This window comes from Oncorhynchus keta, chromosome 12 (assembly GCF_023373465.1).
Source record: "Oncorhynchus keta strain PuntledgeMale-10-30-2019 chromosome 12, Oket_V2, whole genome shotgun sequence".
Lineage (NCBI taxonomy): Eukaryota > Metazoa > Chordata > Actinopteri > Salmoniformes > Salmonidae > Oncorhynchus > Oncorhynchus keta.
This window is the reverse complement of record NC_068432.1, coordinates 47,196,774-47,221,126: the sequence shown is the minus strand read 5'-3', so window position 1 is coordinate 47,221,126 and position 24,353 is coordinate 47,196,774. Positions and strand designations below refer to the sequence as shown.

At 44.8% G+C, this 24,353-nt stretch overlaps 1 protein-coding gene and 1 long non-coding RNA gene across 2 annotated transcripts in view; one reads left to right on the top strand and one right to left on the bottom strand.

The window, feature by feature from the left end:
• The window catches only part of ctif (CBP80/20-dependent translation initiation factor), a 210,761-nt gene that overhangs the window by 113,937 nt on the left and 72,471 nt on the right, over positions 1-24,353 (top strand). The window lies entirely within an intron of this gene.
• Positions 17,703-18,415, bottom strand: LOC127906417 (uncharacterized). The gene is made up of 3 exons (XR_008061285.1): positions 18,097-18,415; positions 17,933-18,042; positions 17,703-17,824 (listed from the first exon to the last, which is right to left on the bottom strand). It is a non-coding gene; the product is annotated as an uncharacterized LOC127906417 (long non-coding RNA).

Below are 24,353 nucleotides of genomic sequence, written 5' to 3'. Positions count from 1 at the left end.
AGCCTGTTAATAGTAAGCCATTAGACTAGACTAGAGCCTGTTAATAATAAGCCATAAGACTAGAGCCTGTTAATAATAAGCCATAAGACTAGAGCCTGTTAATAGTAAGCCATAGACTAGAGCCTGCCATAAGACTAGACTGAGCCTGTTAATAATAAGCCATAAGACTAGACTAGAGCCTGTTAACAATAAGCCATAAGACTAGACTAGAGCCTGTTAACAATAAGCCATAAGACTAGAGCCTAATTTTTTTCTCTTCGATGTTGAGTTTTTACAAGTGACCCTTTGGAAAGGAATCAGACAGATCCACAATAACTGCATGTTCTGTATAGAAATGTGGTATCCCTCTTGGAGAGACGAGGCAGTGGATTTCTGACTCATCATCCATCCAGCAGGCCTATTGGACGGACTGATTGAGAAAGGTCATTGGCAGACTGTGTTTCAGAGCTTTGTATTCATGCTTCTCGAATAGAAGGATTCTTTTTCTGGTGTGTTGTAATGTGTATTTTACCACCGGTACTATTGGAAACGCACATCACATTTTCTCAGCCATCTCAAGTTCTGTGGTCAGCTGTTATGCACATGCCTGGGATTCTGAGTAAAATAACCTTGCTGTTTTTGCAAGCTGATGGCTGTTTTGCAAGACTGTCATATTGTTTTTGGTCTCTTGTGTTGGTCGGAGTCTGGTTTATATATCTGAGGCATTGTAATCCCACACTGCCCACTCACACTGACGTTCAAAATCGAATCAAATGTTATTTAACACATTCTTCATAAACAACAGTTATAGACAAACAGTGAAATGCACATTTACTGGCCCTTAACAACAAGAGATAAATATAGATAATAAAACAAGGAATAAATACACAGAGTAATGACTTGACTATATACACGGGGTATCAGTACCGAGTTGATGTGCAGGGGTACGAGGTCCTTGTGGTAGATATGTACAGTACCAGTCAAAAGTTTGGACAGGGTTTTTCTTTATTTGTACTATTTTCTAAATTGTAGAATAATAGTGAAGACATCAAAACTATGAAATAACACATATGGGATCATGTAGTAACCAAAAAAGTGTTGAACAGGTTCTACAAAATAGCCACCCTTTGCCTTGATGACAGCTTTCAACACTCTTGGAATTCTCTCAACCAGCTTCATGACGTTGTCACCTGGATTTACCAGCCCCAGAAATTGCAGCCCAAATAAATGCTTCACAGAAGTAAAGTTACAGACACATCTCAACATCAACTGTTCAGAAGAGACTGTGTGAATTAGGCCTTCATGGTCAAATTGCTGCAAAGAAACCACTACTTAAGGACACCGATAAGAAGAAGAGACTTGCTTGGGTCAAGAAACACGACCAATGCACATTAAACAGGGGGAAATCTGTAATTTGGTCATTTGAGTCCAAATTTGAGATTGCATCAGATGACCTGGCCTCCACAAACACCCGACCTCAACCCAATTGAGATGGTTTTGAATTAGTTTGACCGCAGAGTGAAGGAAAAGCAGCCAACAAGTGCTCAGCATATGTGGGAACTACGTCAAGACTGTTGGAAAAGCATTCCAGTTGAAGCTGGTTGAGGGAGTGCCAAGTGTGCGAAGTTGTCAAGGCAAAGGGTGGCTACTTTGAAGAATCCCAAATATAAAATATATTTTGATTTGTTTAACACTTTTTTTTGTTTGTAGTTACGACATGAGTCCATATGTGTTATTTCATAGTGTAATATCTTCTCTATTATTCTACAATGTAGAAAACAGTAAAAAAAACAACCCTGCAATAGTTTAGGTGTCAACTTTTGACTGGTTCTGTAAGTATAGATTATAGGGGTAAAGTGACTCGGTAACAGGATAGATCATAAACAGTAGCAGCAGTGTATGTGATGAGTCGGTGCAAAAGGGGGTCAATGCAGAGTGTTCAGGTAGCTATTTGGTAAACTATTTATCAGTCTTATGACTTGGGGGTAGAAGCTGTTCAGAGTTCTGTTGGTTCCAGACTTCGTGCATCAGTACCACTTGCCATGCGGTTGCAGAGAACAGTCTATGGCTTTGGTGGCTGGAGTCTTTGACAATATTTAGGGCCTTCCGCTGACACTGCCTGTTATAGAGGTCCTGGATGGCAGGGAGCTCAGACCCCGGTGATGTACTGGGCTGTACGTACTACCTCTGTAGTGCCTTGCGGTTGGATGACAAGCAGTTTCCAAACCAGGTGGCGATGCAGCCAGTCAAGATGCTGTCAAATAGTGCAGCAGTATAAGGTTTTTGTACTAGCGCGTGTGCACCCTCGCCTGGAGTTGATCCAGGGTTTGAACTTAGACCGAGGGAGAGAGCGGGTATTGGAGACCCTGCCTGGCCTTGGGTGGAAAGACATTCCACAGAGTTTCCTGTTTAGTTGGAGCTACGCTTCTCTTACCCCGTCAGCCTCCCCTCGCCTGCCTGCCTTCTGCGCTCCGGAATACCTCTCTTAATGAAATAATGTGAGCTGTGAGGTCCGAGAGGAAACCTGGCTTGTCCCAATCCCAATGACACTCTATTCCCTACGTCATGCACTACGTTTGCCCAGAGCCCTATGGGGGCCCTGGTTAAAAGTAGTGCATTTTATAAGGAATAGGGTGCCATTTGGGATGCTGCCTTGGATGGATGTCTGTACTTAAGCATCAGTACCCTGTGTATCTCTCTGCTGCCTGTCTGTGTGGAGGATGCCAGTTGGCTAGCACCAGTTGGTTAGCACGGGCTGTTCACTTTAGTAATGTGTCAAATTAGTACGAGTTCCACATGTATTACACATCAAAGACTGGAAAAGGTTTTGAAATGGGCAAGGCAAGCAAACGGGTCATGTGACAGAAGAAATGATATGATCTAGGATCTCTGAGAAAAGCAACTAGTTGTAGCCAATATGAATGGCGTCTTGGCAGAGACTTGGCCCTTACCAATATGTCTTTCACATAGATTTCACCGTATGTTGTCTGTAAAAACAACTTTATGTTCCCTTTTCAAACAGCCACATCTTTACCCCTTTCTTGTCGGCATGTACCTTTTTATATTGCCGTTGATTTGGCAGCAACTGAGCAAGAGACATTCAACTTTGACCCTGTTGTGACCGTCATGGTAACCGGATGCAGCAAGCAATATTGTTCTAAATTCACTACCTCGGTCCACGCTACCTCGTGGACTGTAGCTGTGCTGCAGCTTGGCAAATTGGTGCTGTGACATCGTTGTGGCAAAGGCAACATTTTATCTAGCGGCACATCAAGGAGCCAATAGTGGGTCTCCCAAAATTGCTTTTGCCAACACGGAGGACAGAATGCAATGCACTGCTTTAATTTCTTCACCTTAACAACAGTAAGTTAGCAGCTCACCATACTTGTAAATCATTTGCAAATAATGACCCTGTAATGTGTTAATTTTCCTCTTTATGGTGAATTACAGTTGGCTACAGTTGAAATTAAACATGTCAGCCGTGTTCTGGTTATTGTGTGAGCTGGCTAGATATTTCGCTAATAAACAAGCAACAAACACACGTTGTCTATATTTGCTTTTAGTTGCCTGGCTTGCTAGATGTACATATATTTTTTAAAATACAGCAGGAGGTGTGTGCATACCATCCACGGCTTCCTAGTATATTACTACATAATGTTCAGTCCCTGGACTATAAAGTAGAAGGGCTCAGGGAGAGGATCTCCTTCCAGAGAGACATCAGGGATTGTAAGATACTCTGTTTCATGGAATCATGGTTCTCCCTGGATATGCAGTGCATTTGGAAAGTATTCAGACCCCTTCCCCTTTACCACATCTTGTTACATCAGGTGTGCCCTACCTTCTTTGACGTCAGATCTACTTTTTCATTTGCCAGCCTGAAGAGATCTACCAGTCTTTAAATCTAAACCAACCAACAAAATGTATGAAACACAACACACCACTATGGAGTATGGACCTGCTGCTATGAGTACTATTTGATACCCACATATAATGTGAACCAATAACATGTTTTACACAAATAAGTGCAACTCATTTAATTTCCTACCCTTTTTTTAGTGTGACTTTTGGCATTGGGTGGCGGCAAGCTGTTTTTCATAGTCACGGCTGAAGCAGCTTGTTGCAGGTCTCATGCAGGCCACAAGGTGGTCATCAGTCATAGTAGGTCTGTACTTGGACTTAATTATCTTCATGTGAGACAATGCAGACTCAGAGGAAGGTTGATCCACAAAGGGCTGATAAGTTGAGAGCACATCTTGTTATGTTGGGATTACTTCCCCTCTAGCAGTATCTCCCTGAACTCTTCCTTCATCTCAGTGGTTGCCCTGGATTTCAGCTGAATGTCATTTTGAAGAGTGAGAACTTCAGTTTCTGCTATAGTTGTGTCCATCTGAAAAAGTGATCACATTTTTGAAGCAATGACTTCCACATTTATGTCTGTGCCAAACAGAAGGCACATATAAGTGACAATCAGCTCAAGTGATGCAAAGTCAGTGAAACGACTGTCGAACTCCGATAAGATGCTCTGGACTTGCTCCACCTAACGTCCACTGTCAAGCTGTGCTGTAATCCTTGCCCTTGACGTTCAGGGTCTGAATACATGTGTTGAAAGAAGTGCAGGTCCTTACGTTGCAGCTTGTAGTTGGCATTTAAATGTGTTCACAGAGCTGATCATGTCGATGACATGTTGGCCTTTTCCTTGCAGCTCTACATTCAATTCGTTAAGCATGTAAGTTAGGTCAGCGAGAGAAGCTCAATCCAGGAGCCACTGTGTCCTGTAGCTGTGCATGTTTTGCATGTTTGGATACCTTGAGAAACCTCTTGATTTCAGGCAACAACTCATTGAATCTCCCTAAAAAATGTACCTAGACTCGGCCAACGCACATCCGTGTGCAGCAGCAGGTCTGTGTGCTCCGCTGTAGGCTTCTTGCTCGAATAGAACAAACAATCTTCATCACAGCATCCCATCACCTCTTTCATGTTTACCATCTTCCCGCACAAAGCTTGGTGATGAATTACGCAGTGATCACTAAGAAAGTCCAGGAAAGAATCATCCCGTTTGCACAATGCAACGAACCCACTAGTGCGGCCTACTGTAGCAGGTGCCCCATCGGTAGTCATGGAGACGGCTTACAAAAGGGAAGTTGGAATTTGTTAGCAAACTCCACGAAAGCTTGAAAACATCTTCGACCCTTGTATGTCCTTTCAGTGGCGAAATGGCGAGTAGTTCCTCCTTTGTACTCGTGTTGTCAAATACCGTTCTGATGAAAATGCATAACTGTGCCACATCTACCACATCTACCATATCTGTGTACTCGTCAAACCGGAGGGAATAACACTAGCAGTTGTCAATTCCCTTCTTACATTTACATTTAAGTCATTTAGCAGACGCTCTTATCCAGAGCGACTTACAAATTGGTGCATTCACCTTATGACATCCAGTGGAACAGCCACTTTACAATAGTGCATCTAGATCTTTTAAGGGGGGGGGGGTGAGAAGGATTACTTTATCCTATCCTAGGTATTCCTTAAAGAGGTGGGGTTTCAGGTGTCTCCGGAAGGTGGTGATTGACTCCGCTGTCCTGGCGTTGTGAGGGAGTGTGTTCCACCATTGGGGAGCCAGAGCAGCGAACAGTTTTGACTGGGCTGAGTGGGAACTGTACTTCCTCAGTGGTAGGGAGGCGAGCAGGCCAGAGGTGGATGAACGCAGTGCCCTTGTTTGGGTGTAGGGCCTGATCAGAGCCTGGAGGTACTGAGGTGCCGTTCCCCTCACAGCTCCGTAGGCAAGCACCATGGTCTTGTAGCGGATGCGAGCTTCAACTGGAAGCCAGTGGAGAGAGCGGAGGAGCGGGGTGACGTGAGAGAACTTGGGAAGGTTGAACACCAGACGGGCTGCGGCGTTCTGGATGAGTTGTAGGGGTTTAATGGCACAGGCAGGGAGCCCAGCCAACAGCGAGTTGCAGTAATCCAGACGGGAGATGACAAGTGCCTGGATTAGGACCTGCGCCGCTTCCTGTGTGAGGCAGGGTCGTACTCTGCGGATGTTGTAGAGCATGAACCTACAGGAACGGGCCACCGCCTTGATGTTAGTTGAGAACGACAGGGTGTTGTCCAGGATCACGCCAAGGTTCTTAGCGCTCTGGGAGGAGGACACAATGGAGTTGTCAACCGTGATGGCGAGATCATGGAACGGGCAGTCCTTCCCCGGGAGGAAGAGCAGCTCCGTCTTGCCGAGGTTCAGCTTGAGGTGGTGATCCGTCATCCACACTGATATGTCTGCCAGACATGCAGAGATGCGATTCACCACCTGGTCATCAGAAGGAGGAAAGGAGAAGATTAATTGTGTGTCGTCTGCATAGCAATGATAGGAGAGACCATGTGAGGTTATGACAGAGCCAAGTGACTTGGTATATAGCGAGAATAGGAGAGGGCCTAGAACAGAGCCCTGGGGGACACCAGTGGTGAGAGCGCGTGGTGAGGAGACAGATTCTCGCCACGCCACCTGGTAGGAGCGACCTGTCAGGTAGGACGCAATCCAAGCGTGGGCCGCGCCGGAGATGCCCAACTCGGAGAGGGTGGAGAGGAGGATCTGATGGTTCACAGTATCGAAGGCAGCCGATAGGTCTAGAAGGATGAGAGCAGAGGAGAGAGAGTTAGCTTTAGCGGTGCGGAGCGCCTCCGTGATACAGAGAAGAGCAGTCTCAGTTGAATGACTAGTCTTGAAACCTGACTGATTTGGATCAAGAAGGTCATTCTGAGAGAGATAGCGGGAGAGCTGGCCAAGGACGGCACGTTCAAGAGTTTTCAAGTCGTTCCGTTGAGTGTAATAGTTTCTACAGTGCTGCTATTCGGGGCCAGCTGGCTAGCTAGCCGTGTTGATTACGTTACGTTGCGTTAAAAGAACGACAATAGCTGGCTAGCTAACTCAGAAAACCTATTCTTCAGTTGATCCTCGAGGTTCTCCGCTTATTCCCTCACATCTTCTTGTCACTGTATTTCTGGACAACTGAATGTCATTGATGGCAGCCATCATTTCAGTCTTATTCTTAAAATCCCCAAACAGCGAGTCTACAGCCTCATTAAGCGCTTCCTTGATCATCTCCCCATCTTTGAATGACTTTTTATGCTTAGCAAGAACGCGACTCACACGATAAGATGCTATGGTTGCCGCCTTCCCTTTGGTCACTGGCCGTGTTAAAATTGACTGCTGCTCTGCCCTTTGGTCACTGGCCGTGTTAAAATTGACTGCTGCTCTGCCCTTTGGTCACTGGCCTTGTGAAAAATTGACTGCTGCTCTGCCCTTTGGTCACTGGCCTTGTGAATTTTTTTTTTTAGTTCTTGTACCTTCTTCGTAATTCAGTCTTCGCTGGAAAATCTCTTTCCTGGGTTTTGTGTGTGGTTTAAATGTTGGTCTATGTTACCTTTGGGATAGCGACGCTATTGTGGCAGATGAGTCACACGCTTTTTGAGTTCGACATGACGAATAAATAATCCTCCCATTCCTTATAGAAATGATACGTTTCCAGTTGTTTTGTATCCTCCCCTTCACTCATTGCTGCTGTCGACCACACAACTTAAAAAATAATTTAAGAACGAATCTAGCTACAAAGTTAGTTAGCTAGCTGCCTGCCTGGCATCACCGCTACCTCGATTTGGAGTTGGCGGGCGGCATCTGACCGTGCTAACTAGGCATACATCACTAAGTGGGCAGGACGGGTCACATTTTATGTAAATCGCTGTGAATGGAGGACTGTCGAATATTAAAACAAAGAGATTATAGGTATTGATTTGTGTGGCTGAATTTTAGTAGACGTATAATCATCTTGCGATCGACTGGTTGGGCACCTCTGCGTTACAGCCTTATTCCAAAATGGATTAAGTAAATGTTTTCCCTCATCAAATCTAAACACAATACCCCATAATGACAAAAACAGGTTTTTAGAAAATGTGCAATTGTATTAAACATTTAAAATCTACTTGAGGGGGAAATATACGGCTGTGACGATGACCGAAAAGAATTCTCTCGGGAGGTAATGCGGTCGGCATTTGATTGTGAGGTGTTTTATGTCGGGTGAACAAAAGGGCTTGAGTTCCTGTAAATGTATAAAAAGTTACACCATGAGTAGTTAATCATGAAACTTATACCCCTCCCTTTCTTTTCCCCAGAGAGTTCTTTATTCCTGTCTGCGCGATGTACTGAGAACCCCACTGGCTATATGGACGGGGACAGTATAGTGCATTTGGAAATTATTCCGACCCCTTGACTTTTTCCACGTTTTGTTAGGTTACAGCCTTATTCTAAAATGAGTTTTTCCCCTTCTCAATCTACACACAATATTCCAAAATGACGGTTCAGAAATTGTTGCTAATTTAAAATAAATTAAAGTATTCAGACCCTTTACTCAGTACTTTGTTGAAGCACCTTTGGCAGCGATTACAGCCTTGAGTCTTCTTGGGTATGATGCTATTTATTTGGGGAGTTTCTCCCATTCTTCTCTGCAGATCCTCTCAAGATCTGTCAGATTGAATGGGGAGTGTCGCTGCACAGCTATTTTCAGGTCGCTCCAGAGATGTTCAATCGAGTTCAATTCTTTGCTCTGGCTGTGCCACTCAAGGACATTCTGAGACTTGTCCCGAAGCCACTCATGCAATGTCTTGGCTGTATGCTTAGGTCATTGTCCTATTGGAAGGTGAACCTTCACCCCAGTCTGAGGTCCTGAACTCCCAGCAGGCTGTCATCTTCCTTTTACCGAGGAGTGGCTTCTGTCTGGAAATTCTACCATAACAGCCTGATTTGGTGGAGTGCTGCAGAGATGGTTGTCATTCTGGAAGGTTCTCCCATCTCCACAGAGGGACTCTGGAGCTCTGTCAGTGACCATCGGGTTCTTGGTCACCTCCTGACCAATGCCCTCTCCCCGATTTCTCAGTTTGGCCGGGCGGCCAGCTCTAGAAAGAGTCTAGGTGGTTCCAAACTTCTTCCATTTAAAAATGATGGAGGCCACTGTGTTATTGGACCTTCTATGCTGCAGACATGTTTTGGTTCCTTCCCCAGATCCTTGCTTTTCTGTAAACAGTTATGTTTTGGTTCCTTCCCAGATCCTTGCTTTTCTGTAAACAGTAATGTTTTGGTTCCTTCCCCAGATCCTTGCTTTTCTGTAAACAGTTATGTTTTGGTTCCTTCCCCAGATCCTTGCTTTTCTGTAAACAGTTATGTTCTGGTTCCTTCCCCAGATCCTTGCTTTTCTGTAAACAGTAATGTTTTGGTTCCTTCCCCAGATCCTTGCTTTTCTGTAAACAGTAATGTTTTGGTTCCTTCCCAGATCCTTGCTTTTCTGTAAACAGTTATGTTTTGGTTCCTTCCCCAGATCCTTGCTTTTCTGTAAACAGTTATGTTCTGGTTCCTTCCCCAGATCCTTGCTTTTCTGTAAACAGTAATGTTTTGGTTCCTTCCCAGATCCTTGCTTTTCTGTAAACAGTTATGTTTTGGTTCCTTCCCCAGATCCTTGCTTTTCTGTAAACAGTAATGTTTTGGTTCCTTCCCAGATCCTTGCTTTTCTGTAAACAGTTATGTGCCTTTTTCAAATCATGTCCAATCAATTCAATTTACCACAGGTGGACTCCAATCAAGTTGTAGAAACATCTCAAGGATGATCAATGTAAACAGGATGCACCTGAGCTCAATTTCATGTCTCATAGCAAAGGGTCTGAATACTTATGTAAATAAGGTATTTCAGTTTTATATTTTTGTATATATTTGCAAAAAATATCTAAAAACCTGTTTTCGCTTTGTCATTATAGGGTATTGTGTGTAGATTGCTGGGGGAGAAAAATATATTTGATCCATTTTAGAATAAGGCTGTAACGTAACAACATTGTGGAAAAAGTTGAGGGGTCCGAATACTTTCCTACTTTCCTTCGTATATATTTATACTCCGGTAGTCCGACATTGCTCGTCCTAATATTTATATATTTCTTAATTCTATTGTTGTGTAGTGTTACATATCACTGCACTGTTGGAGCTAGGAATACAGGCATTTCACTACACCTGCAATAGCATCTGCTAAATATGTGTATAAGACCATTAGATTTGATTTGAACTGGGAAGATAGTTCAAGGATGTGTCCTAAATGGCTGTTTAGTGCCCAGGTTAGAAGTAGTGCACTATTTGGGACATAGACTTAGTCTCAAAACACATAAATGTGTCAAAGGAAGTGACACGTGCTGTCGTAACAAGGCGTGTCTGATTCTGTGCCTTTTTGTAGCCCAAAGCCCTGAAAATCCTCCTCCAAGAGATGAAGAACTGGTTCATTTAACTTCCACTTGTTCTCTTGTGTTGTCATTACACGTGTCTGTCATTTTAAGAAGAGATTTATTGACCAGACTTCATTCTTGTGTTCAAAGATGGATATTACCAGTGTATTTTTCAGTGTTAGAATAGGTCATTATATGTCATTGGACTATAATAATTCAATGCAGACATACAGTACTGTCATTTCAAGAACATGTTTTATATAATGCACACATTCCCCGCAGTCCCTTTTGTAAGTGATATAAAGGTCCCCCAAAGAGGAAAGTCTGCAAACAGAGATTACAAAATGTCTACCGCCTGAGGTGCAAGATGCAGCAAATGGAACATAGCTGCTTGGCAGGGTGAGCTGTCTTGGCTGCACACACACACACGCACACGCACACGCACACACGCACACGCACAGTGATATTAAAATAATTCCCAAAGGTCTGTTATCAGACGGCCCTGACTATGCTCTCTCTCTGCTCTCCTTCCTCCTCTCTCTCTGCTCTCCTTCCTCCTCTCTCTCTGCTCTCCTTCCTCCTCTCTCTCTGCTCTCCTTCCTCCTCTCTCTCCCCTGAAACTTTATAGGCCTGTTAAAATGAACAAAAGTTTAATTTAATGATATATATATACACACACACACACATTTAAATGTATACCTGTATACATATGTATGTATGTGTGTGTAATACCTAATTGGCCCAATTGTGTGTGTGTATGTATGTGTATATATATATATATATATATATATATATATATATATATATATATATATATATATATATATATATATATTCAAAAAAATAAAGGAACACTTAAACAACACAATGTAACTCCAAGTCAATCACACTTCTGTGAAATCAAACTGTCCACTTAGGAAGCAACACTAACAATACATTTCACATGCTGTTGTGCAAATGGAATAGACAACATGTGGAAATGATAGGCAATTAGCAAGACACCCCCAATAAAGGAGCGGTTCTGCAGATGGTGACCAAAGACCACTTCTCAGTTCCTATGTTTCCTGGCTGATGTTTTGGTCACTTTTGAATGCTGGCGGTGCTTTCACTCTAGTGGTAACATGAGACGGAGTCTACAACCCACACAAGTGGCTCAGGTAGTGCAGCTCATCCAGGATGGCACATCAATGCGAGCTGTGGCAAGAAGGTTTGCTGTGTCTGTCAGTGTAGTGTCCAGAGCATGGAGGCGCTACCAGGAGACAGGCCAGTACATCAGGAGACGTGGAGGAGGCCGTAGGAGGGCAACAACCCAGCAGCAGGGACCGCTACCTCCGCCTTTGTGCAAGGAGGAGCAGGAGGAGCACTGCCAGAGCCCTGCAAAATGACCTCCAGCAGGCCACAAATGTGCATGTGTCTGCTCAAACGGTCAGAAACAGACTCCATGAGGGTGGTATGAGGGCCCGACGTCCACAGTTGGGGGTAGTGCTTACAGCCCAACACCGTGCAGGACTTTTGGCATTTGCCAGAGAACACCAAGATTGGCAAATTCGCCACTGGCGCCCTGTGCTCTTCACAGATGAAAGCAGGTTCACACTGAGCACGTGACAGACGTGACAGAGTCTGGAGACATCGTGGAGAACGTTCTGCTGCCTGCAACATCCTCCAGCATAACCGGTTTGGCGGTGGGTCAGTCATGGTGTGGGTGCATTTCTTTGGGGGTCCGCACAGCCCTCCATGTGCTCACCAGAGGTAGCCTGACTGCCATTAGGTACCGAGATGAGATCCTCAGACCCCCTTGTGAGACCATATGCTGGTACGGTTGGCCCTGGGTTCCTCCTAATGCAAGACAATGCTAGACCTCATGTGGCTGGAGTGTGTCAGCAGTTCCTGCAAGAGGAAGGCATTGATGCTATGGACTGGCCTGCCCGTTCCCCAGACCTGAATCCAATTGAGCACATCTGGGACATCATGTCTCGCTCCATCCACCAACGCCACGTTGCACCACAGACTGTCCAGGAGTTGGCGGATGCCTTAGTCCAGGTCTGGGAGGAGATCCCTCAGGAGACCATCCGCCACCTCATCAGGAGCATGCCCAGGCGTTGTAGGGAGGTCAAACAGGCACGTGGAGGCCACACACACTACTGAGCCTCATTTTGACTTGTTTTAAGGACATTACATCAAAGTTGGATCAGCCTGTAGTGTGGTTTTCCACTTTCATTTTGAGTGTGACTCCAAATCCAGACCTCCATGGGTTGATAAATTTGATTTCCATTAATAATTTTTGTGTGAATTTGTTGTCAGCACATTCAACAATGTAAAGAAAAAGTATTTAATAAGAATATTTAATTCATTCAGATCTAGGATGTGTTATTTTAATGTTCCCTTAATTTTTTTGAGCAGTGTATATATTTACAATACCTTTATTGGCCCAATAGTGTGTGTGTGTGTGTGTGTGTGTGTGTGTGTGTGTGTGTGTGTGTGTGTGTGTGTATTTATAATACCCTTTATTGGCCCATTAGTGTGTGTGTGTGTATATACACACACACACTAATGGGCCAATAAATATATATTGGTTTCTTAAAAGGAACCATGTTTTCTTTCTTAATATATAAAATCCTGCCCCCCCATTCCAAATTCTCATGTGCCAGACGGTCGTCAATCAGTGCCAGTTTTCCTCAATAACAATTAAGAGTGTTATTTGTGTTGAAGAAAACATGGTCCCTTTTAAGAAACCAAATAATAAAAAGAAATCACCTCTTTCCCTTCCTGCCCAGAGAGGATGGCATCTCTGTCACATGTTTCACCTTGAGCTGACTGGAGACGGCAGACAGAAACAGTGATTTTGTGTTGCCCTACATTGAGCGTTTGTGTCTCTGCTTAATGTATTGCTTTTGGACAGAGACTTAACAAATATCAATAAGCAGAGAGGGAACAATGGAGTTGTGGGCTTTGTGAATGAATCTTAATCGAGCAGGATCATTACACAGTGAGGGTTAAGAGGTCGTCGGGATCTGGAATTCCTCTCCGCCTCTGTGTCGCCCTGCCAACCCCACATTGTGACCTGGCCATGGAGCATCACGATCATGTGCAGAGAGTAGAGATGTGACCGAAACAGAACAGGCATTGTGACGCGTGTCCCTCTCAGCTCAACCCAGTGTAGGGAGGTCTGAATTTCAGAACTTTTCTGCCTGCTATTTCTGATGGGGATTGGCTATTGTAGGAATTCATTATTATTTTGTCATGTGTGTATGACATGCTCTGTCCCTATCCAAACACCAGCAGCATACCACGCTGCATCCCACTGCTGGCTTGCTTCTGAAGCTAGCAGGGTTGGTCCTTGTTGGTCCCTGGATGGGAGACCAGATGCTGCTGGAAGTGGTGTTGGAGAGCCAGTAGGAGACACCTTTTCCTCTGGTCTAAAAAATATTTCTAAATTCCCCAGGGCAGTAATTGGGGACATTGCCCTGTGTAGAGTGTTGTCTTTCCAATGTTGCGTTAAAAGGGTTTCCTGACTCTGTGGTCACTAAAGATCCCATGCCACTTATTGTAAGAGTAGGGGTGTTAACACTGGTGTCCTGGCTAAATTCCCAATCTGGCCCTCATACCATCATGGTCACATAATCATCCCCAGCTTCCAATTGACTCACTCATCCCCCTTCCTCTCCCTTGTAACTATTCCCCAGGTCGTTGCTGTAAATGAGAATGTGTTCTCAGTCAACTTCCCTGGTAAAATACATATAGATGTGTATATATATATTATAACAATATATATTATAACAGGCTTTCTTGCTCTCAATGACTTATGACTTCTCTTTCCTTGGCCTAGCTGGGGGAGATGTGCTGAGCCATACTCTGATCAGTCTGGCCCTTTCTACCTGTTAGTCTGCCCCCCCCTCCCCCCCTGTCTATCTACAGTTTGCTGCCTGAGTCTGCTGCCTGAGTCTGGCTTTGCTCCTCTGCTCACGTAACACAAGGTTATACTATGAGAGAGACCATACTACAGTGTTTCTTATCAAGTCGCTGGGTTGCTAGAGTTCACTAAAGACGTGGGTCTTTCTATGTAGTACACATGATATTGTCATAGCGAACTTGATCCTCAACTGATTTTTATCAGCTATACCCTGTCTGTCGCTACCTGAGCAGTTCTGCATGGAAGAGAGGGACAAAATTCCTCCACAGAGACGTCAGACTGATCAACAACTAACAGGAAGAGTTTGGTTGGAGTCGTTGTAGCTTAAGGAGTCACAACCAGTTATTGACTGTAAAGGGGGAATTACTTTTCACACAGGGGAATTTGGTGTTGCATAACTTTGTTAATTAAAGAAATTAAGTATTTGTTTCCTTTATCTAATATTAGGTTTTGGTTGAAGATCTGATAACATTCAGTATCAAAAAAGGGGGAAAATACTTTTTCACAACACTTTGTTACTGTTTTCCTATAGGCTTTATGTTCCTATAGGCTTTATGTTCCTATAGGCTTTATGTTCCTATAGGCTTTATGTTCCTATAGGCTTTATGTTCCTATAGGCTTTATGTTCCTATAGGCTTTATGTTCCTATAGGCTTTATGTTCCTATAGGCTTTATGTTCCTATAGGCTTTATGTTACTATGTTCCTATAGGCTTTATGTTACCATGTTCCTATAGGCTTTATGTTACCATGTTCCTATAGGCTTTATGTTCCTATAGGCTTTATGTTCCTATAGGCTTTATGTTACCATGTTCCTATAGGCTTTATGTTACCATGTTCCTATAGGCTTTATGTTACCATGTTCCTATAGGCTGTATGTTACCATGTTCCTATAGGCTGTATGTTACCATGTTCCTATAGGCTGTATGTTAACATGTTCCTATAGGCTTTATGTTACCATGTTCCTATAGGCTTTATGTTACGGTTTTCCTATCAAGTCTGGTCTGAATGAGGCTGGAGAGAAACCTTACGTTTCTCATCAAATGTTTATTTCTTTATTTTTATCTGCACCGATGACAAGTTTTGAAAAATGCTATTCCAGCAAAAATACTGCCGTCTGCTGAGTCTGAAAGCTGCTCAGGGAGATAACGTCTATCTATAAACAAAATACTGCCTTCTGCTGAGTCTGAAAGCTGCTCAGGCAGATAACGTCTATCTATAAACAAAATACTGCCGTCTGCTGAGTCTGAAAGCTGCTCAGGGAGATAACGTCTATCTATAAACAAAATACTGCCGTCTGAAAGCTGCTCAGGGAGATGACGTCTATCTATAAACAAAATACTGCCGTCTGCTGAGTCTGAAAGCTGCTCAGGGAGATAACGTCTATCGATGAACAAAATACTGCCGTCTGAAAGCTGATCAAGGAGATAACGTCTATCTATAAACAAAATACTGCCGTCTGCTGAGTCTGAAAGCTGCTCAGGGAGATAACGCCTATCTATAAACAAAATACTGCCGTCTGCTGAGTCTGAAAGCTGCTCAGGCAGATAACGCCTATCTATAAACAAAATACTGCCGTCTGCTGAGTCTGAAAGCTGCCCAGGGAGATAACGTCTATCTATAAACAAAATACTGCCGTCTGCTGAGTCTGAAAGCTGCCCAGGGAGATAATGTCTATCTATAAACAAAATACTGCCGTCTGAAAGCTGCTCAAGGAGATAGACGTTATCTATAAACAAAATACTGCCGTCTGCTGAGTCTGAAAGCTGCTCAGGGAGATAATGTCTATCTATAAACAAAATACTGCCGTCTGAAAGCTGCTCAAGGAGATAGACGTTATCTATAAACAAAATACTGCCGCCTGAAAGCTGCTCAGGGAGATAACGTCTATCTATAAACAAAATACTGCCGTCTGCTGAGTCTGAAAGCTGCTCAGGCAGATAACGCCTATCTATAAACAAAATACTGCCGTCTGCTGAGTCTGAAAGCTGCCCAGGGAGATAACGTCTATCTATAAACAAAATACTGCCGTCTGCTGAGTCTGAAAGCTGCTCAGGGAGATAACGTCTATCGATGAACAAAATACTGCCGTCTGAAAGCTGATCAAGGAGATAACGTCTATCTATAAACAAAATACTGCCGTCTGCTGAGTCTGAAAGCTGCTCAGGGAGATAACGTCTATCTATAAAACAAAATACTGCCGTCTGAAAGCTGCTCATGGAGATAACGTCTATCTATAAACAAAATACTGCCGTCTGCTGAGTCTGAAAGCTGCTCAGGAGATAACGTCTATCTATAAACAAAATACTGCCGTCTGCTGAGTCTGAAAGCTGCCCAGGAGATAATGTCTATCTATAAACAAAATACTGCCGTCTGAAAGCTGCTCAAGGAGATAGACGTTATCTATAAACAAAATACTGCCGCCTGAAAGCTGCTCAGGGAGATAACGTCTATCGAAAAACAAAATACTGCCGTCTGCTGAGTCTGAAAGCTGCTCAGGCAGATTTTTTTATTTATTTTACCTTTATTTAACCAGGCAAGTCAGTTAAGAACATATTCTTATTTTCAATGACGGCCTGGTGGGTTAGTGTTCAGGGGCAGAACGACAGCTCGGGGTTTGAACTCGCAACCTTCCGGTTACTAGTCCAACGCTCTAACCACTAGGCTACGCTGCCGCCCCCAGATAACGTCTATCTATAAACAAAATACTGCCGTCTGAGTTGGAATATCGAAAAGGGTATTTTTTTCTTCTATTTCCTAAAACTCTTACATTATGATGGAAAGAGGCACAACAGATTCTCATGCAAACCCCAAATCTAACATTTGTCTAAATATTGACATTTTTTCCCTCTAGCTTTGATGACTAAGTATACTGGAGTTGAGACAGTCACCTGGTAACCATCTGGAAGCTGGATTACAGCTAATGATATCCTATAGGAAAACAACAGTAGCTAAACATGCAACTCTGCCCCTTGTTCTCCCTCCCTCCCTCCCTCCCTCCCTCCCTCCCTCCCTCCCTCCTTTGAGTCCCTGGCTCAGAGCGTTCTCTGGAGTTGCCCACTTAAATCCTGAATAAAGCAGACTTATTGGGAATGGACATTTGGCACTGATCAATGTTTATTTCCCATCGAAGCAAACTACACTGGTATCTCCTCTGCTTGCCCACCATTATGTCTTGGTGTATGCCTCTTCAACTGACCTGGAATCAGGGACATTGATTGATGGCCATGTTGTGTTGGCCTCTTCAACTGACCTGGAATCAGGGACATTGATTGGATGGCCATGTTGTGTTGGCCTCTTCAACTGACCTGGAATCAGGGACATTGATTGATGGCCATGTTGTGTTGGCCTCTTCAACTGACCTGGAATCAGGGACATTGATTGATGGCCATGTTGTGTTGGCCTCTTCAACTGACCTGGAATCAGGGACATTGATTGATGGCCATGTTGTGTTGGCCTCTTCAACTGACCTGGAATCAGGGACATTGATTGGATGGCCATGTTGTGTTGGCCTCTTCAACTGACCTGGAATCAGGGACATTGATTGATGGCCATGTTGTGTTGGCCTCTTCAACTGACCTGGAATCAGGGACATTGATTGGATGGCCATGTTGTGTTGGCCTCTTCAACTGACCTGGAATCAGGGACATTGATTGGATGGCCATGTTGTGTTGGCCTCTTCAACTGACCTGGAATCAGGGACATTGATTGATGGCCATGTTGTGTTGGCCTCTTCAACTGACCTGGAATCAGGGACATTGATTGATGGCCATGTTGTGTTGGCCTCTTCAACTGACCTGGAATCAGGGACATTGATTGGATGGCCATGTTGTGTTGGCCTCTTCAACTGACCTGGAATCAGGGACATTGATTGGATGGCCATGTTGTGTTGGCCTCTTCAACTGACCTGGAATCAGGGACATTGATTGATGGCCATGTTGTGTTGGCCTCTTCAACTGACCTGGAATCAGGGACATTGATTGGATGGCCATGTTGTGTTGGCCTCTTCAACTGACCTGGAATCAGGGACATTGATTGGATGGCCATGTTGTGTTGGCCTCTTCAACTGACCTGGAATCAGGGACATTGATTGGATGGCCATGTTGTGTTGGCCTCTTCAACTGACCTGGAATCAGGGACATTGATTGGATGGCCATGTTGTGTTGGCCTCTTCAACTGACCTGGAATCAGGGACATTGATTGGATGGCCATGTTGTGTTGGCCTCTTCAACTGACCTGGAATCAGGGACATTGATTGGATGGCCATGTTGTGTTGGCCTCTTCAACTGACCTGGAATCAGGGACATTGATTGATGGCCATGTTGTGTTGGCCTCTTCAACTGACCTGGAATCAGGGACATTGATTGGATGGCCATGTTGTGTTGGCTGTCTGGTAGTCTCTTCATACAGCCGCTGTGTAGACCCATGAGTTTGGGTGAGGAAGACGATCTCTCTGAGTGTCCCTTTATCTCGCCCACCCCAGCATGGTGGAGCTCTCTTCCCCTTTCCGCTGTCCTCAAGGCAGAGCTCTCTTCTCCTCTCAGTCAGTCCCCAGGGCAGAGCTCTCTTCCCCTCTCCTCTCTCTTCCTCTCGGTCCTCAGGGCAGAGCTCTCGGTCCTCAGGGCAGAGCTCTCTTCCTCTCTCCTCCTCTCAGTCCCCAGGGCAGAGCTCTCTTCCTCAGTCCCCAGGGCAGAGCTCTCTTCCTCTCTCCTCCTCAGTCCCCAGGGCAGAGCTCTCTTCCTCTCTCCTCCTCAGTCCCAGGGCAGAGCTCTCTTCCTCTCTCCTCCTCAGTCCCAGGGCAGAGCTCTCTTCCTCTCTCCTCCTCAGTCCTCAGGGCAGAGCTCTCTTCCTCTCTCCTCCTCAGTCCTCAGGGCAGAGCTCTCTTCCTCTCTCCTCTCAGGCCCCAGGGCAGAGCTCTCTTCCTCTCTCCTCTCAGGCCCCAGGGCAGAGCTCTCTTCCTCTCTCCTCCTAAGTACTCAGGGCAGAGCTCTCTTCCTCTCTCCTCCTCCTCAGTCCCCAGGGCAGAGCTCTCTTCCTCTATCCTCCTCCTCAGTCCCCAGGGCAGAGCTCTCTTCCTCTATCCTCCTCCTCAGTCACCAGGGCAGAGCTCTCTTCCTCTCTCCTCTCTCCTCCTCTCAGTCCCCAGGGCAGAGCTCTCTTCCTCTATCCTCCTCCTCAGTCACCAGGGCAGAGCTCTCTTCCTCTCTCCTCTCTCCTCCTCTCAGTCCGCAGGGCAGAGCTCTCTTCCCTTCTCCTCCCTCCACACACATGTATCCAATCAGACTCCACCAATCTGACTTGTGATCATTGCCCTTGCTAGTTTGATTGTATTGACATTCCCAGCCTTAGTTACAGTTTGTGTTAAAAATATTGAGTAATTTAAAGTGAAACAGTGCATCCGGAATGTGTGGAGGCAGTAAACAATGTACCAGTAGCTGTAGCTGTGATCTACAACCTGATAGCAATATGTTTTGGACTACCAAGACATGTATTGGTGAATTATATTAATCATGCATTGAACTGCATCCATCTATTCTGCCAACAATGCCTTAGTGTACGTCATGGAACGCTGAGTCAAGTAGAAAATATTTTTAAAACCTCTTATAAAGTTGGTTTTGTAACATAAACGGGAATTTGAATTTGATATTGACTACTAATTAAACGCTGAAAGTTCCACTTTTATAGTTCAAACCTCCCAGACAGACTGTTTTACTAAATGTGTAACTTCAAGTAGTGTGATGGTGTTTCAGTGCAGGTGAACGGCTCAGTGCTCTGTGTGTCTCTCTGTTACGCCAAGTATAATCCCTGTGTTTCTGGGGGCTGTGGGGCTTCATACACAATACACACTCTCTCTCTCTCTCTTTCTGTCTTGCTCTTTCCAACTCTCTCTCTCTCGCTCTGTCTCTTTCTGTCTTGCTCTTTCTAACTCTCTCTCTCGCTCTCTCTTTCTGTCTTGCTCTGTCCAACTCTCTCTCTCTCTGTCTCTTTCTGTCTTGCTCTGTCCAACTCTCTCTCTCTCTGTCTCTTTCTGTCTTGCTCTGTCCAACTCTCTCTCTCTCTCTCTCGCTCTCTCTCTTTCTGTCTTGCTCTGTCCAACTCTCTCTCTCTCTCTCTCTCTCTCTCTTGCTCTCTCTTTCTGTCTTGCTCTGTCCAACTCTCTCTCTCTCTCTCTTGCTCTCTCTTTCTGTCTTGCTCTGTCCAACTCTCTCTCTCTCTCTTGCTCTCTCTTTCTCTTTCTGTCTTGCTCTGTCCATCTCTCTCTCTCTCTCTTTCTGTCTTGCTCTGTCCAACTCTCTCTCTCTCTCTCTCTCTCTCTTGCTCTGTCTCTTTCTCTTTCTGTCTTGCTCTGTCCAACTCTCTCTCTCGCTCTCTTGCTCTGTCTCTTTCTCTTTCTGTCTTGCTCTGTCCAACTCTCTCTCTCTTGCTCTGTCTCTTTCTCTTTCTGTCTTGCTCTGTCCAACTCTCTCTCTCTCTCTCTTTCTGTCTTGTTCTGTCCAACTCTCTCTCTCTTGTGCTCTGTCTCTTTCTGTCTTGCTCTGTCCAACTCTCTCTCTCGCGCTCTGTCTCTTTCTGTCTTGCTCTGTCCAACTCTCTCGCTCTGTCTCTTTCTGTCTTGCTCTGTCCAACTCTCTCTCTCTCGCGCTCTGTCTCTTTCTGTCTTGCTCTGTCCAACTCTCTCTCTCTGCTGGCCCAGGGGACTCTGGGAGGGAAGGAACCCAAGTCTGTTCGATCCAGGTCATTCAGAAAGAAATGGAACTTTCCAGATCTCCGAGCCCAGACTCTCTGGAAAGTTTCACTTCTTTCTGAATGGTTCTGAACTGAACAGACCTGGGTTCAAATACGAATTGAAGTCATTTCAAACCCTTTAGCTGTGCTTGATTGAGCAATGAAACTAATCATCTGAAAAGTGTAAACCCTCATCTGTCACTATAAAGCAAACAGTAAAAGGATTTGTGTAGATGAAGGGGTTGAGACGGGTTGAGACATGGATTGTGTATCTGTACCATTCAGAGGGTAAATGGGCAAGACCAAATATTTAAGTTCCTTTCCACAGGGTATGGTAGTAGGTGCCAGGCGCAACGGTTTGGGTCAAGAAATGCAATGCTGCTGGGTTTTTCCACACTCAAAACAGTTTCCCGTGTCTTAACCTCCACCACCCAAAGGACATCCAGCCAACTTGGAGTCAACATGGGGACAGTATCCCCGTGGAACGCTTTCGACTCAAGCATCCATGTCCCAATGAGTTGAGGCTGTTCTGAGGGCCAACGGGATGAAACTCAATATTACATGTTTTGTATTGAATTGTGTTACTGGTGACAAGCATCAGCATCACACTTGTGTGACTGTAAAGCCTACGAGTATTGGGTGTGTTCACATGACTCTTCTCCCTCGCTCTCTCTCTCTCTCATTGGTGACTGGAGCTGTCAGTCAAAGTGATGCAGGGGGAATCTGAAAGAACACTGTGATGGAAAACATCTGACGTGGTTCTGCTCGACCCTGGCTGGCTCCTCTGGCGCTGCGGCTCCTCTGGCGCTGCGGCTCCTCTGGCGCTGCGGCTCCTCTGGCGCTGCGGCTCCTCTGGCGCTGCGGCTCCTCTGGCGCTGCGGCACGCCTGATTTCTGATGACTGAAGTGCGATTAAAGTGTGGGACTGAGGGCGTCCGCCTGCCCCAGCAGAGTGGGGGATTAAAGTGTCTGTAGTAGAGGTCGACCGATTTATGATTTTTCAACGCAGATACCGATTATTGGAGGACCAAAAAAGCAGATATCGATTAATCGGCCAATTTAAATAAAACAAAAAGTAACTTATTTGTAATAATGACAATTACAACAATACTGAATGAACACTTATTTTAACTTGATATAATACATCAATAAAATCAATTTAGCCTCAAATAAATAATGAAACATGTTCAATTTGGTTTAAATAATGCAAAAACAAAGTGTTGGAGAAAAAAGTAAAAGTGCAATATGTGCTATGTAAGAAAGCTAACGTTTAAGTTCCTTGCTCAGAACATGAGAACATATGAAAGCTGGTGGTTCCTTTTAACATGAGTCTTCAATATTCCCAGGTAAGAAGTTTTAGGTTGTAGTTATTATAGGAATTATAGGACTATTTCCCTCTATACCATTTGTATTTCAATAACCTTTGACAATTGGATGTTCTTATAGGCACTTTAGTATTGCCAGTGTAACAGTATAGCTTCCGTCCCTCTACTCGCTCCTCCCTGGGCTCGAACCAGAAATACAACGATAACAGCCACCATCGAAGCAGCGTTATCCATGCAGAGCAACGGGAACAACTACTCAAAGGCTCAGAGGGAGTGACGGTTGAAATGCTATTAGCGCGCGCTAACTAGCTAGCTATTTCACTTCGGTTACACCAGCCTCATCTCGGGAATTGATAGGCTTGGAGTCATAAACAGTGCAATGCTTGACGCACAACGAAGAGCTGCTGGCAAAACTCACAAAAGTCCTGTTTGAATTCATGTTTACGCGCCTGCTTCTGCCTACCACCGCTCAGTCAAATACTTAGATACTTGTATGCTCAGTCAGATTATATGCAATGCAGGACACGCTAGATAATATCTAGTAAAATCATCAACCATGTGTAGTTAACTAGTGATTCTGATTGATTGTTTTTTATAAGATAAGTTTAATGCTAGCTAGCAACTTACCTTGGCTTACTTGTGGAGTGCAACGAGAGCGAGGCAGGTTGTTATTGCGTTGGACTGTAAGGTTACAAGATTGGATCCCCTGAGCCTGTGGTCACACTGCAGAGAGAGCCTGTGGTCACACTGCAGAGAGAGCCTGTGGTCACACTGCAGAGAGAGCCTGTAGTCACACTGCAGAGAGAGCCTGTGGTCACACTACAGAGAGAGCCTGTGGTCACACACACTACCACTGCAGAGAGAGCCTGTAGTCACACTGCAGAGAGAGCCTGTAGTCACACTGCAGAGAGAGCCTGTAGTCACACTACAGAGAGAGCCTGTGGTCACACACACTACCACTGCAGAGAGAGCCTGTGGTCACACTTTTTTATTTTTTTTATTTCACCTTTATTTAACCAGGTAGGCTAGTTGAGAACCCCTTTATTTAACCAGGTAGGCTAGTTGAGAACCCCTTTATTTAACCAGGTAGGCTAGTTGAGAACAAGTTCTCATTTGCAACTGCGACCTGGCCAAGATAAACACATAGCAGTGTGAACAGACAACACAGAGTTACACATGGAGTAAACAATTAACAAGTCAATAACACAGTAGGAAAAAAAGGGGAGTCTATATACATTGTGTGCAAAAGGCATGAGGTAGGCAAATAATTACAATTTTGCAGATTAACACTGGAGTGATAAATGATCAGATGGTCATGTACAGGTAGAGATATTGGTGTGCAAAAGAGCAGAAAAGTAAATAAATAAAAACAGTGTGGGGATGAGGTAGGTGAAAATGGGTGGGCTATTTACCAATAGACTATGTACAGTTGCAGCGATCGGTTAGCTGCTCAGATAGCAGATGTTTGAAGTTGGTGAGGGAGATAAAAGTCTCCAACTTCAGCGATTTTTGCAATTCGTTCCAGTCACAGGCAGCAGAGTACTGGAATGAAAGGCGGCCAAATGAGGTGTTGGCTTTAGGGATGATCAGTGAGATACACCTGCTGGAGCGCGTGCTACGGATGGGTGTTGCCATCGTGACCAGTGAACTGAGATAAGGCGGAGCTTTACCTAGCATGGACTTGTAGATGACCTGGAGCCAGTGGGTCTGGCGGCGAATATGTAGCGAGGGCCAGCCAACTAGAGCATACAAGTCGCAGTGGTGGGTGGTATAAGGTGCTTTAGTCACAAAACGGATGGCACTGTGATAAACTGCATCCAGTTTGCTGAGTAGAGGGTTGGAAGCAATTTTGTAGATGACATCGCCAAAGTCGAGGATCGGTAGGATAGTCAGTTTTACTAGGGTGAGTTTGGCGGCGTGAGTGAAGGAGGCTTTGTTGCGGAATAGAAAGCCGACTCTTGATTTGGTTTTCGATTGGAGATGTTTGATATGAGTCTGGAAGGAGAGTTTACAGTCTAGCCAGACACCTAGGTACTTATAGATGTCCACATATTCAAGGTCGGAACCATCCAGTTGTGGTCACACTGCAGAGAGAGCCTGTGGTCACACTGCAGAGAGAGCCTGTGGTCACACTGCAGAGAGAGCCTGTGGTCACACTGCAGAGAGAG